We start from the raw sequence: 15513 nt of genomic DNA, 5'->3' as shown, positions 1-15513 counted from the left end.
CCACTCACCTCCTCCTAGCCTAAAGCTCAGAATTTGTCTCCCTGGGAACATCATCACTCCTGGTCCACATAATGTGGCAAGTACACATCGCCAAGCTGCGAAGTCTGCACTGGCTGGGGTGCCCAATGTTTGCCCTGGGGAAGAGCATGTCTTCATGGCTGCTGGGTTCTCTGAGTCTGAAATGGCACACCAGGGTGTGATGGGCTCTGCCCATCGCTGGCCATGGCCATTGTAGGTGTGAAATTCTCAGAGTTGAGTTTGGCTATTTAGCCTGGCAGCTCCACAGCCCAAAAGGTGAACAGAGGGAAGAATTGGTTAAAGAGGTGTTAGACCTTTCAATTCAGCCATCATCACCTGTGTCTTAGTTCAAAACCACAGTTTTCTGGGGCGCCTTCTTGTCTGACTAACCAAACTAGAACTAGTACTTGTGTTTGTAAATACTGTACATTCCTGCTGTAAAGGCTTAATTTATTAGTTTTTATTGGGCATTTTAGGTGTGTAGCAGTCAGTGATTCATGGAATATAGTCACCACATATAGTCACTTTCTACACTCTCTGCCCTAATTGACAGTTACAGGAGCATTGGTGCTGGTGGCAATGTGGAGGCCTTTCATTGGGGACTGGGCGTGTCAACAAAATGACCTGGAATGACCCTGGTACTGTCCATGCTCAATGCAGCTGCAGCAAAATCATTTTAAAGCAAAGAAATACAGTTCTCTTACTGTAGGTTTTAAGCTCTAAAGCAGCGCTGCAACACTGCAACCCTAATGACTGTGTGTACTCCAGAGGGATCCTATTATTGTGGAATATAACCAGGGCACGACACTTGACTCCACCATCTTCCTGCCATGGCCACACTAATTCATCCTTTTTTTCGCTGAGAGCCAGAATTGGTTCCTAATTATTGTGATTCTTTGAGAAGGTGAAAGTTAGTGCGATGTTTCCATGGCATTAAAGAAATACTTCAGATTTACTAATAACTGTACAGCAGGCTGATAAAGGTCTGCCTGCTTGAGGCCTCCAGAGTTTAATTTGTTTTTTTGACCCAGGTTTTGCTCCCTAAGGGGAACACGCCAAGGTCAGTAAAACATTTTATGTGTTTAGCACTGGTGTTTTATATATGACTTTTTTTCTGCCACAGAGAGTGAAAAGGAGAGAAAAAGACTATTTAGACACCTTAGACAGTTAAGAATATGTGTTTTGAATGCCCTGCATGAACTAGAAATACTTGTTTAGGCTAGTATAATACAAGCCATTGGTGTCCTAATATGCATAAGCCCCAGGGCTAGGTTTAAACAATCACCATATTCATGCTGGAAATGTTGAGGAGTCAAACTCTCACTCCTCCTTTACTTTGATACATCTCACAAAAGCCCCTCTTTTTCCATCTGCGTTGACTCTGCTTTCAATTCAGGTCATTAAGAGTGAAATTTCAATTTTTCAACAACCTATGATTGAATCCTGAAGTCTAATAGGATTGTATCCAAGGACACATTGTCTCTGATATGCACTAAACTGAATGGGGTCAAACTCTCAAAGTATCTTCTTGTTTCATTTAGCCAGTTTACTTCACTTGCATGGCATTGTGATTCTACAATTACTGATGTTGAAGATTTTAATTCTGTGCTAATAATAAAGTTTAAAAGGAGCACAATGATGTTTGACCAGATGTTTGAGGCAACATGTTTTTAGCTTTTCTCTAACCTGAAGGTCCTATAAGAGGATTGTCTCATGGTTTCTGCAGCCTACTTTGTTTAAGGCCTATTTTTGTAAACTTGTGTTTATATTTAGCATTCATGTATCGCCTAAACCTTACATCTCATTCCAATGTGTTGTTTGTAAAAAAGCGGAATTGTATTTTTTTTTTTTTTTTTGCACAAATGGCACATGCATTTGTTTGACACACAGGATGAGAATAGAATATGAGGAAGGACTTGCTTGGAAAAGAACCAAAACTATAGAAACAAGAAAGGTAGAGTAACCTAACCTATGAAATGGAGAGATACAAAGGTTCATCCTTCCAAAGACAGAAACATGGAGTAGGCTGAAAAAGACATTGTCTAAATGGTTTAGTGACCAACTTTGCTTCATGTCTGACTTTAATAAGCTCTATTTGTACAGCTCAACTCAGCCTCTAGTGGCTGGATGTAATAGTGTCCTTTCAGGTGAATTTCACCTCAGTCCTAAATCCACATTTTAAATCCGGAGGTACAATCAGATTACTGCTGCTAAGTGTAATTGACAGACTGTCATTACTGTTTTAATTATCCTTATTATAGTGCCAGTTTGTGCTATTTTTGTCTATTTACTATCATTCTGGTAATGACAATTCTTGATTACATAGTAGAAAATAAGCAAACAGCAGCTCTCAGATGTTGGATTAGTCTTTTCTTTGTGACTAAAGCCTCAGATTAAAGACCAAAACACCACAGAACGGTTGCCCATGTTTCAGGTTTTGAGGGATTACTGTTTCTTAGCAGTAAAGAGTTTGTCTCCCCTTTCTCTGACATTTTCTACACCCCCCAACACTAACTGTCTCAAAGCCTAACCCAAGGCCTAGGCTTTCACAATTTACAATGAAGGCAGCCCATAACACTAAGTACTGTTTTGTAAATTTGACACCATTATGCCACAGACAGGATCTGTGAAGGTGTTAATGCTAGTGTGGGAGATCACTAGAGATCTGTATAAATCCTGCTTTAACTCATCATATGCTGCGAAAGTTCAGTAGCTCTTTATTACATCATGTTGAATTTACAGTCTTTTTTTTCTCTGTGATCCTTTGAAACTTCCTTGTGCAAACATTCTCTTTCTTCATATTATAGCATTTTGTTTTCCATAGCTGGATATTACTATAGAGAAATGGTACTTTAGGTTCACCTGCAACTTTTGCAGCTGTTACCAGCAAATGAGACTCTAAAATGTAAAATTCTTGGGAAATCTCTATTTTGAACTTTATTTTGGTGATTCGTGTCAAGGACCTACAGTACAGTTTGAACTCAAGTCAAGTGATAACTGTAACTTGTTTAGAACAATCTCTACTGTGTCTGCTTTGTTTCTGAAGTTGAGTGAATTAGTCCTTGCCAACGCGTTTGTTAATTAGAAGTAGATCTCAGGCTTTAAACTTTGCTGTTTTTGCTTCTCTTTTCTCTTACTTTTTCTCCTCTCTTTCTGTGCCGTGGTCCAGATTCAACTGGCAGACTTGGCAGAGCTAGGTTTATGTGTGGTGGCACTGGGGGCAGGGTGCAGAGCTTTGCCTGGGTTGAGCGTACCCAGCCCCTCATAATTACAGACAGTAAACAGCTAGTGCTTTTAAGCCTATTTTCCCTGTCTGATGTAGAAAAAGTTCACTTTGACATAAGAAAAAAAGCAGAGGTGATGACAAGGAGGCCAAAGACACTCTGAAGATGGACATCATCCTCATTCAGAGTGTTGACAATGAAAGCAGCTAGTAAAATTATAGAAACAGGGACAGACATCCCCACGCCCTAGAACTCTTTTCATGGCATCTATTTTACATTAACTCTTAATTAGGTCTTTTTACCTTTCTACCTAAAATGGTGAATTGATTACCAATTTTGTTTGTTTCTTTCCATCTGCCTGTGTCCCTCACTCAATCTACTCTTCCTGTAAGTGAAGCCCTACTGCCTTACACTTTGTCCATATTTAGTTCTCCTGCTTCTTTTTTTCCTTCTTTAGTTTACTTTATTTTCATTTAACACCCCCCATACCCCTTACACTGACACACGCACACACACACACACACACACACACACACACACACACACACACACACACACACACTTTATCCTTCATCACTGCATTTTCAAGTGTTTCACTGGCAAAACAGAACAACTGAAACAGTATAAGCCAAATGATATGTGCCACTCTCTTGTCTTCTTATCTCCTTTTTCATCTGTCCCTGTCCCCCTCTCTCTGTGCACTGCACAGTGCTGGTTTTCTTTGGCAGTCTGCTCCCCTCTTTTGGCTGGGATAGTTTCTGGACTGTGCTACTGGCTGGGAGTGTGGAAGTGAAGCGAGGAAGGAGTGAAGGAGGAGGGGAGGAAGGGGAGAGTGTTGGGAGGAGGGAGACTGGAGGCGTGGTCTTACAGCTGGTAATGAAGTCTTCTCTTTTCATCCTCAGAAGGCAGAGCGTGAGCGGATGGGCCCAGGATCTGCGCGGCTCCATTGCTTCCTGTAGAGTGTGCTGACTGCTGCTGTGCTTTGCGCTGTCTGTGCGCCTCAGTGGCTGCCTCCCACAGCTGAGAGATACAAAGAGACAAAGACTGAGAAAGACCGCTACAGTCATGAGGCTTTCCCTTGCATTGGCTCCACAGCATTACTCTTGAGGTAAGACTTCAGACTTGCCTCCTTCCTGTGTGCTGTTGTTGCCTGTATCTCTCTCACTGCTGTCCTTCCCTGTCTGTCTCTGTTAATTGTTGGAGGGGAGGGGGGTATAGGTCCCTCCCACTTTTAATGTGCATATGCATCTGTGTGTGCGTGCGTGCGTGTGTGTGAGGAGGCAAGTATACAATATGTATATGTGTCTGCATATTTGTGCACTTCCTACACTGTTTATGTACAAGTGCAGGCTGAGTGAACATGCAGTAATGGTTTATGTTAATGGTGATAAATGGCATCTGCTGGTCGGGCAAAGAAAAGGGTCAAACTGGGGCTGAGAAGTTCTGGAAAAAAGGATGATGGGACATCAGTTATGGGATGGGAACTTTGGCAACATATGACTGGAGATGAATCTCCTGTGATAGCTCTGTCACTCTGTTGACTTTTATTGTTGGTCTGGCCTTACTGGTTGTGTAATATACAGCCACACAGTGATACTACCCTCTAATTTCAAAAGAGCTGTTAAATCTCGTAGATAGCTGGGCTAGTGTGTTGCTGTGTTTCTTGTGTTTGTGTCGATATGTTTATTTGCATTTGATTGCTGTTTAAGGCAAATGGGTGCAAGAGGCTATCAGGGCTCATGTCTTTAGATAAAAAGTACAGGAGATAGTCTGTACTCATCTTCAGCCCAGTGGCATCAGGCTTTGAAGTGATTTCAGTGGATCTGTCCTCCTCCCTGCTGGGCAATTCAGATCCGGCCTGTGACTTGTTCACTTTCATCCACATTCCCTAGGAAATCTATCCAACTGTAGTTTTTGCGCTCACCTCCTTCCTGTTTCTATACTCCCAATGAGCTCCTGCACCCTGATACCCCTGGGTGAGGCCTTCCTCTTCTATCAACACCTCCTGTATTCTTATAGACAGTGTTCTTATGGTTTTGCTCTCCATCCTCACTAGTCTGACACGCTGCTGGGGAATGGGTCTTTCCAATACTTCTCCTGGAAAAAAACTAAGCGACTTTCCATTAGTTTCTTCTGGGCCATGAGAATTATGGTTTCCCAAAAGAATAGTGTACAGGAGCCCGGCTTAATTGAAAAAACACACGCATGGTTTGCCATGAAGGAGACGGTCCTTGTGTCACTGTTGAACTGTGCGAATGTACTTTCCAGAGCTGGTGAGGGGGCGAGAAAGAGAAAGGAAAATACAAAAAAAGCACAAGATAGAGGAAAGACAGAAGCCTGAGGCAAATAAAATTATGAAATGAAACTGTGGAAAATGAGGATTGACTGATTAAATGCATTATGGTACCATACTATAAGTGAATATAGAAGCCTTCATGGGACACTAAATAATTGTGATAAATTCTTCTGAACGAGAAGTGAAATAAATCATTACCATCCCTGTGTGTGTGTGTGTGTGTGTGTGTGTGTGTGTGTGTGTGTGTGTCTGTGTCTGTGTCTGTGTGCGTGTGTGTTGGGCTGCATCTGATCAGTCAGTCAGTCAGGACAGTGTGTGTATCAAAGTGGATTTCAGTGGGATAGAATTAGAGAAGGAGGTCATCATGAGACTGTTTGCTGATCATTAACCCCCAAAGGCAACTATAGAATTCACAGTACAACCTCCTTGATTGCAGGCCAGCTGACAGCAGGATCTCACCCATGATTTTCGCAACAGAGGGTCTTCGTTCAATAACTCTACTGGTGAAGTTAACTCAGCTTTTTGAGTCTTGCTCTTGCAATCAGACCTCCAGTGAGATGTGTATTGTGGAATTTCCCATAGAACCCTCAACATGTCCTATCAATGTCTGCCTCATTCTCTTTTATTGTGTTTGCAGTTTCTCCCACCACTGTCTCTCTACACCCTATGCAGTCTTCTCCCGACCTTTCTGCTGCGTTTGTGTGGCAAACCCATATGGTGATGATTGAGACCCTGTCATTTGTTCACATGGCACATTTGTCACACACATGTTTGCCAGCAGCTGCCGTTGCTGGGGCTTACAAGGCTGCAGAGGAAAGCATCTCTTGTTGACTTCCTCACTGGGTGGCTCATTTGTTTGCAATGGTACAATGACCTCTGACCCTGCTACCACCTCCCATGTCTTACACTGCACGTTAATGTAACTCAGGACTACCCAACAACCACACTACCCCAACTCTTTCACCAGCAGGATCATGATTACTAGGAGAGAGAAATATAGAAAAGCACATGCAAATGTAGGAGCTAAAGTAATTCTTCTTGGGAAACATCCACATGCATCAAGTGACAATGATACATGCAGGCAGAATTACTTCAGAATTACTTCTATCTCTGCACAGGATGTGCAGAGATAACCTAATAATAATAAAAAGATAACCTCAGGAAGTGGGATTTGGCACTTATCCATTCTTTATTATTATTATTAATACAAATTTGCATTTTATGATTGTTAAAGAGGCTATGAGGCAACTTGGTCTGAGTGTTTAATCTACTTCAGTGTCTAAGGGGCATGATAATGGCTTTAAGCTGTGTTTATTTTGAGCTCAGCAGGTACTGTCCAGACAAGTCACTAAGGTTACATGACACATTGGAGATTATTTATTCTTGTGATACAAAATACACAGTCATAGAGATATGACCTCTTATCCTCACAGTTGACAGGTCTGAGCTGACTTTTATTAGGCTTCAGTAGTACAAGTTAACAGTGACTAAAACCTCAGAGAAAAATGCTCACATTGGTAGTTTAATTTGCCTGTTCTCACAATAATTATGCATTAAATAGCTGGTTGAGATACTTTATTAAGATGCAATAATGCATATTTGCTGTTCAGTGATATGATGATTGGAGATTCTGTGCCTTAAGGGCCTATATGAAATTTTGTATGCTGAAAATGTGTATTAGTCAGTCTGAAAAAAGTTTCAGACTGACTAATACAATATAAAAAATAAAAGAAATAATTATTATTTTAGTAAATTGTGAAGACACAACCATAGCATTCTGCTTCCCTGAGTAATTTACTGACAACACCCATAAAAACTTACAACAAAAGTCAACATACTGCAGATATTCCCCAGGGCCAACACTCGCTTCCCTATTATTCTTAATTATAATGAAGATGAATGGTGGGGCTCCTGGAAAAAGCACTTGGGGGAAAAAAGAAAGAGATAACAACTTTACCTGCTCATACCGGAAGTCCATGAGTTTAGAATGTAAAATAATGAGTATAATAAAGTATCTGATATAGATTACTGTTCACAGACTCTTTAGGGCTAACCCAATAGTCACTTAAACTTTTAGAACCTCAAAGTTAGATGGTGGTAAAGATCTTTTCTTAAAAGAGACAAATTAGATGGCCAAACCTTAATTTCTTTGCCCATATAATTTTCAACTAAATTTAAATACATAATTGAAGAGTTGCCTTCTTGACTAAAAATCGGCCTTTTTGTTTGTCGACTAATCATGGCTCAAAATGGAGGCCTATGTTTAATCATGATTTACAAACAAACCAATGTAAACAAACATTACCAACTTCTCTCCCTTTCTGTGTATTTCATGCTGTCAATCAGTTTAAGAGTAATAGCAACTTACCATCATACAGTATGTTTACAATTTTGGTGGTTGAACTGCTCCTCGAAATACACAGATCATGTATTTTGGATTTTGCCTTGAACTTTAATAAACTACATGAACTGTTCTGGTTTATGTAAATGAAATAAATGAATGCCTCAGTATTTTACTACTGTACTAATCTTTCTACATTTTTGGTAACACACCTATCATGGCTCTCAGGGTACACGACACTACAAATCGAGAAAACCCATGCAAATACACAAAACATAAGCCAATTTAAAAAAAACTACTTCATCAATTTGACAACACGGTTGCAGCATTAACAAACGCGCTGCAAAAGCGAGAACACAACCAAATGATGAAACATGCTTCAAAAAGCTACAATACAACAAAATTGTGAAACAGCCCGTTTAAAAATGTGTTTCATTTAGCTTGTGTTGTGGATTTTGAAGGCTTTCTAATATCACTGTGTACCGTAATTTGCATATTACAAATAAGGATTTGTTGCAAGTGCCTCATGCTCACAAAAGTCAACTGCTTGACCCCAGCTATACTTTCTTGTTCAAACTGTGGGATGTTTAGGGCATGAACAGGTTTCCTAATTAAACAATAATTAAACCTTAAACATTGAAATGAGATGGTGCATCACAGTTAGCAGCAGTTTGTTCCTCCATCATGCCCAGTCAGTGTTCTTTTTAAAGACCACCTAGTTTGCCTGTACCTTGGAATAGTCCTTTAAATAGGTATTGAAGGCTTAGGCTCCTACAACCAAGCAGACTGTAATACAGTCAACTTGCAGATGAGACTCCTTCAGTTGTCATTATCTTAGCCTTTCTCACTTCCCTCGTATCCTCTTTTTCTCACCATCTGTGACATTCAGCGTGTTTTCCCTCCTACTGTATGTCTCAGTTAGGGCAGAGACACAACAAGCCCTCGACAAGGGTTGTGCTCTCAGCGAGCATCTGTGGTGTTGTGTGGTGTGTCCTGCACCTTTAGAGCTAGTCAGATCCCTGTCAGTAGCTTTCAGGACATGCAGCTCATGCTCTAATCTTGTTGCCATAAGCTGAGTCAGCAGTTTGTCTGTGCTAGATCTTTACCATTGGCTTAGTGTGTCGTGGCTCTAAGGTCACAGCTCCAATACAATGCCCCCTTAAACTTCCACACGAATCCACTCACAGTTTCACAGACTGTATGTGCCTTATTGTCTGCATGTGTGTATACTGTTTGTGTATAATTTCTTATCTTTAATGGAGTCTTGACTATTGTCCAACTATTGTAGGGAGACATATGTGTCTACTGACAAATAACTCTTGGATCAGGCATCGTGTGTTTCTAAGACACTTTATCCAACAGGCAGAAAATTGGCCTGAATATTTGCCTTGCTCCTCTGTTGCTTCTGATGTGTGAATGTAGATCCAGCTGTTCTGATTGCTTCTGACAGTGACAACAAGAATAGGCTGCCTGAGAAGACTTTCTGAAGACCTCCTCCTGTATCTGCACAGAAATGTCAAAGGAATGAGCCAAATAAAACAAAAAATAGCTTTTCCTTTTGAAATTCTTTTCTGAAATCATTAATATTGGGTTACTACCATACATATTTGACATAGTTGTAGTTTTTGTATTAGTAAAGATGGACCCTAGTGGACTTTCTAGTGTAATTGGTACAACAGGTAATATGCCCTGTATTACACAAATAAAGGCTGTAGGGTTATGACTACCTTTAAAGCTACAGCAGTAGCACTTCTTTTACTGCTTTCATTCTGCAGGATGCTTGGGTCTGCAGTAGTAACATCAGGACTTTGGGGGGGAGGGCAGAAAGGGAAATCACCAGTAAATTATAGCCCAGTCACATCCCTAGACACCTTGGCCTGGGTCCTAGAGCTAAACAACTTTAGGGCTGCTTTCCCTTTTTCAATCCCTTTTCCGCTACATTCCAGCTCTTCCTCTCTCTTAGTCATGCGTTTCTCTCGATATGTGGCATTGTTTGGACACATTTGTTTTGGGCTTGGGCCGGTAGACCTGCACAGGGTCTGATGTCATGCTCTATTTAAAGAAAAAGCCATGAGAACTGGATTGAAAGTAGTGTGCTGTGGTCTCACTTCAAAGCTTCTGTCTAGAACTACTGATGACTGTCATCCATGGCACAGCAATCTGTGTCATGGACAGATGACCACATTCATTTAAAGTGTTGACAGGCATGTCATTTTGAGAAGGTTCAGAGAGGAGGCACCACTTTTTACAAAAGCTTGAAAGATGGAATTTCTTTTGTTTCATGTCACATCATTTACTGAGTTTACTGAAATTATCCCAGTTTCACTGCATTTTTTTGTAATTATCTACCATGCAAACAACAATGGCTGGTTTATTTGAAGCTTGTCTGGTGGCTTTTTATGGTATAACTGAGTTAAACCTAATACCATACGGACAGATGATTCCTTCAACTGAACCAAGAAACATGAGGTTTTTAAGGGTAAGAGGAGTCACATGCTGCCTAAACATCAATGTATGTCTCATGTGTATAGATTATTCTACATCACTTTAGATATAACAGAATCCACTACTTTCCAGCTATAGGAAGATAAGAATGGCACATTTTCTTCATTAGGGGGGATGTGGGGACATTTTGGTTGATGACTGAGCTTACTGTGCTTTGTTATTTAAACTCAGTCAGAATAGTAGGCAATCAGCAGCAGCTGACTATCAGGCTCTACTGTCAGATTCCACACGGGAGCTCTGCCTTCAACACTATTTGGCCTTCAAACACACATGTATTTGCTAGGTCCTCTCTAGGATCCCCAGTTCAAACACCTATAAGGTCGAACCCTGCTGAATATTTCCGGTTCAAACGGGCATGTTTGCTAGAATTTCATCCCTCACTGTTTCTCTCCTTGCTCCACGGTGTTTGCTCAAGGAGTTCACAGTGGCTTCTTGGCCCTTTAGGAGTTCAAAGCTGAAATGATATGAAGCAGGCGACGGGTGTATTTATATCTAGTTATGCACACATACTAACCTATGTACAGATACAGTAAGGGAAAGCAGTATTTAGATACTAGTGTAATCATACAGATGGTGCTTTGATATGGTATCCCAGTCATCCACTTCACACAGCATTAGTGCAAAAGGTCGACAATTCTGAACATTTCAACCACTTTGTTTTGAATAGCAGTGTTGCTCAAAGATGCCTATAGATCCCCCCTGCTTGATGATAAAACTGTCATCCTATGAAAACAGGTTCCTGACTGTTTTTAAAACCTGTAGTATGACAGCCTTAAAAATCAGGGTCAGCTGTTCGTTTATTCTCTATGCCGCCATGCTTGCTAGTTGTGTGTTTTCTGCTCCAGTCAAGTTGGTGACTCAGATTTAGTTTTCCAATTTCTCCAGCGCAGATATAATTGTGTTCTTGTATTTTGAGAGTAGTTATATATAAATGCAGATGTTTTTTACACAAAGCTGTGGCTCTGTGTGGGTCTTCCTCTCCCTCGCAGCATAAATTTCCCTGCAGTGAAATGCCACTGCGGTCAACATCAAAGACTTGGACGACAAAACATGTTTACACATGTGCATGACAATTTATACATACCTTGATATAAAAACATTCAAGATTAAATCCCAGAGGGGAACTGCTAATACAAGAACATAAACAGTAATATGAAATAACGAAAGTGTGTGTCCTTTCCAACATACATACTCACAAACACTCACACACACAAACAGTTCCCCTGGCTACGGCCTAGTGTTTCTTCCAGTCACACAGGCCAATTATTACACACAGTGAAAGCATAACACTTCAGCCCCGTAGTCATAAGGTCAAGCACATCTAGGTGATCAGTGCTTCCGCTCTAGATTCTGTTTATGACTATGTGTATACACACCATGCAGTCTGTCAGACAATTGTATACACTCCACACCCAACGTCAAGCTCACACAGCTGGCACAGCCAAACATTCACAGAGTCTGTTTCAGGGAAGGGGTTTGTGTGTGTGTGTGTGTGTGTGTGTAGGTGGGTGGGTGTGTGTGTGGCTGTATACCTATGTTTGGCCAAAAAAAGTTAACCAAATTAGGACCTTGGGGCGCAGTATGAACATTTTGCTTGTCTTAATAGGTTTGAAGGCTTAGGGTCAGGGTTGGGGTTAGGGTTAAGCAATTAGTTGTGATGGTTAGGATTAGGAGAAGGGACTAGGGAATGCATTGTGTCAATGTAAGTTCTAACAGGAATTGAAACATAACCACTATGTGTGTGTGTGTATGTCTGTAACTTACTCAGCTTTTTAAAGATCTTCAGCCATCACCCATAAAATAAAACTAATACAAATATGCACATACAATCATAATCATTCTCTGAGATTGACATATAGACTATACCAGTGTAAAATCACAATTTATAATTAAATTTACTTAATTCTGCAAACTATTAAAGCTAGACGAAAACAATAAAAACAAATTGGCAAAATAATTAGCTGTTGCTTAATAATTTTTAGTGAGTGCCAGAAGCTACATAGACATTTTGCAGCCTCTATTATCCTGATTAACAACAGCCTGTATGACTTTGAAGAACTCTTCACTGTCTACATCCCCATTACAATTGTCCATTTCTCTTCTCTAAACAGTGGGTGAAGATGTTTTTGAGTGCTGCAGGTCTGAAGATATAAACAGTCACAGAGTGGGGAAAATGTGTTTGTTCACATAAAGACCTTGAGTGCTCAATACTTAGTTTTCAAGGGAAATATGCTAAGTTTCTATAGGTCTTAAAATAGGTGACTTGGCTGTAGAAATGATAGGTACAGATGGGCAATGTGACAGGGTGGGGTAATGACTAAGTTCAGTATAAACTGAAGTTAAACATTGTCATTTGAGGGGAGTGTCAGACTCGTTGAAATGTATTTTAATCTGGCTGTTTTTTGTTTGTTTGTTTGTTTGTTTGTTTTTGTTGTTGTTGTATAAATTCAGCTTTTAATTTCACATTTAGGAAAGTTCGAAATCCAAAGGGGTTAGAATGGAAATAGTAAATCTGGTTATTCAGGTAGATTTAGCACTTTTCATCAGTGGAAGCCAAGCCAAAAAAACGAAATATTGCAAAAACAGGATATCTGTGTATCCAGGAAAAAAAGTCCAATTTGAACATAAAAACAGCTTGGAAGCAAATTTTGGCTTCCTGTCACAGAGTTAGAGGTAGTTATCTTATTTCATGGAGCATCTTTTACTCCGCCTGAGCTCAGTTGACTTTATGGACTTTACAGAATGTTTATCTCCATCAGCACAGCTGACTGAGTCTGTGTCCCTGTGTGATCTACTGTATGTGTCACAGTTTTATTTGTGTGTGGTTTTTTTTTTTTTTTTTTGTATGTATGTGTTTAGCCATATATAAATGTACACCCACATGCAAACTCACCTGCATGTGTTTTTATTTAAATTGCCTTGTGGTTTCTCATGGCTCGGCTGGTTATACAGTATTACTGCTTTAGAAAGTCGGTGCCCACCCCTCAAGATTCAGCTTCAGCACAGTAGTGTGTATCTCATTTCCGTGTTTGTATGTAGCCCTGAACTGGCAACAAGAAGAAAGAGATTTGTTATGTGAACCATGTGTGAGTGCTGACGCAGATGGGAGACGTTAAGTCAGTGGGAGACTCAAAGAGTGTGGCTTCATCTGCCAATCATTTTCACCCTCCATCTGATGTCAGAGGTGAGAGTGACAGTTTGTGATATGCTATCAGCTCGTACTGAGCCTGAAAAAGACCACTGATACAAGAGATTTGTGTGTTCTTTAATCTACATTAACCCTCTTTGTTTTCCTAGAGGCTAAGATAGGAAGTTAACCTTTTCATAAAACCTAAATACAAAGTGGTGTACATGATTTCACACTGGATAGTCCCATTTTGCTCACTGGGTTGTAGGAATTCAAAACTGCCTTTAGAGGAGTGACTTTCTTTAGCTGGATCTGGTGAGTGGGCTTGTGCAGCTGTGCTAAAGTAACAGAGCTTCTTGCTGTGAGCCACATGGTATTACAAGTAAACACAACCGATACGGATGCCGATACTGTGGAGGCTGATATATTCACAGCAATGCCCTGATTAGTGTAAAGTGCAGTGCTGGTGTGGTGCAGGGCTGTGTGGTGTTTATGTAGCTCTACAAAGCCTGTCTTGCTACACGTTAGTACACTATTAAATCATCTCATGCCGACAGCATTATCACAAGAATGTTGACTCTAGAAAGCTACGGATGGCTCTGAGTCCTCTGAAAGTGTTATGCAGTTATGTATGGTGAAGTGCATCTGGTTTTGTTGCAGCCATTTTGTCATTTTGCAGCCCTTCTCAGCAGATGCAGAAACCATGCAAATGTACATATAACAATGTTACTCATAATCCATAGTTGTGGTTAAACAGTTTAGCACTTAAAATCTACATTTTAGTCAAGTAAGAATAGACTTTTAGAGATTTACATGTAGTCCTTATATCTGTTAAGCCATCATTACATTTGTCGGTACTACTTACAGAGTCCTCTGAGACCATGAACAAGGAGAACAGTTCATTAACTTTTCAACTTTACCAATCATTGTATGTATCAGCCAGGTCCACTGAAGAAATACTTCTTCATTCCCAGAGTCTCTGGGCTAAATAAGAATGCTTTCTAAAGGAGGCACAGCTCCAGGTATGCTAACAACATAAATGCTCTGTCGCCCTGGAGCAGAAAGGCTTTTCCTGCTGCAGTTCTGAAAAAAGAAACCTTTCAGATTTTTTTCTAACAGTGGAAAGCTGAATTGGCAGATCACTGCCTTGACCACCAATGCCTTTTCCTATCAGATTTCAGAGGCTGAAAAACATCTAAGGAGCTCAGTTGTAGATACAGACAGTGAATCCCCTGGACTGTCACACTGTCGGCACAGAAAGCACTGATGTTATCGTCTTCACTCTCCCTGCTTCTGAACAACTGCTTTTCTGTCTTCTTCCCCCCCTCTGCCACTCTTCCTCTTTGTCTCCAGAAATAAGCATAGATCCCCCAGTGAGGGGTGCTGCATGTTCCTCAGGCCCACCTTTTTTAAATCCCTATGGCACTAAGATGCTAGACTGCCACTGCTGTGCAGGAAACTCCTCTGGGTAAAATGACAGACAGAAAGAGGGTGGGCAGAGAAGAAGAACTGCTATCAGGTTTCCCTCTAACTACAGCATTGGTCAGAACCAGAGCTGCCATAGGGCTATTCATATTCCCAGAGGCACTCATGTGCATTTTGCTTAAGAAATAACACACTTGGCCTCAGCTATTCTATTTCGCAGAAGAAATTTGCCAGTATTGCTGACATTTTGTTTTCCACAATTTTGCTTGTGAGTGAGATGAAGAGCAGGATAAGAGCGGGGGTGGCAGCTCCCAATGCATCAGTAAAATATGCCTGAGAAGGAGCAATTTGAAGTGGTTTAATGTGCTGTAACTCACAGAGTGCTCTATGATTAGACTTCATTTTCTCCTTTGGTTTGTCTTTATCACTTTCCATCTACATTTTTCACTCTTCTTTCACTTCTTCCTCACTTGCTCTTTGTTTTGGCTCCACTTTAAGAATATTTAAAAAGTGGATGGGCAAACAATGTCTGATCAAGCACATACAGGCCACAGACAACTTCAAACACAGCTGTCAG

The 15513-nt window shown here is 40.6% G+C and overlaps 1 protein-coding gene across 2 annotated transcripts in view; it reads left to right on the top strand.

Annotated features, from left to right (window-relative positions):
* Window positions 1–15513, top strand: part of LOC137126347 (zinc finger protein 469) — a 177412-nt gene that overhangs the window by 132211 nt on the left and 29688 nt on the right. For both annotated transcript variants that reach the window (XM_067503017.1, XM_067503018.1), the window contains one exon: window positions 4145–4350. The gene's annotated coding sequence lies outside the window, so the exon portion shown is untranslated. The remainder of the gene's footprint in view (window positions 1–4144; window positions 4351–15513) is intronic.

This window comes from Channa argus, chromosome 4 (assembly GCF_033026475.1).
Source record: "Channa argus isolate prfri chromosome 4, Channa argus male v1.0, whole genome shotgun sequence".
In the NCBI taxonomy this organism is placed as follows: domain Eukaryota; kingdom Metazoa; phylum Chordata; class Actinopteri; order Anabantiformes; family Channidae; genus Channa; species Channa argus.
This window is presented reverse-complemented; position numbering and strand designations above follow the sequence as displayed.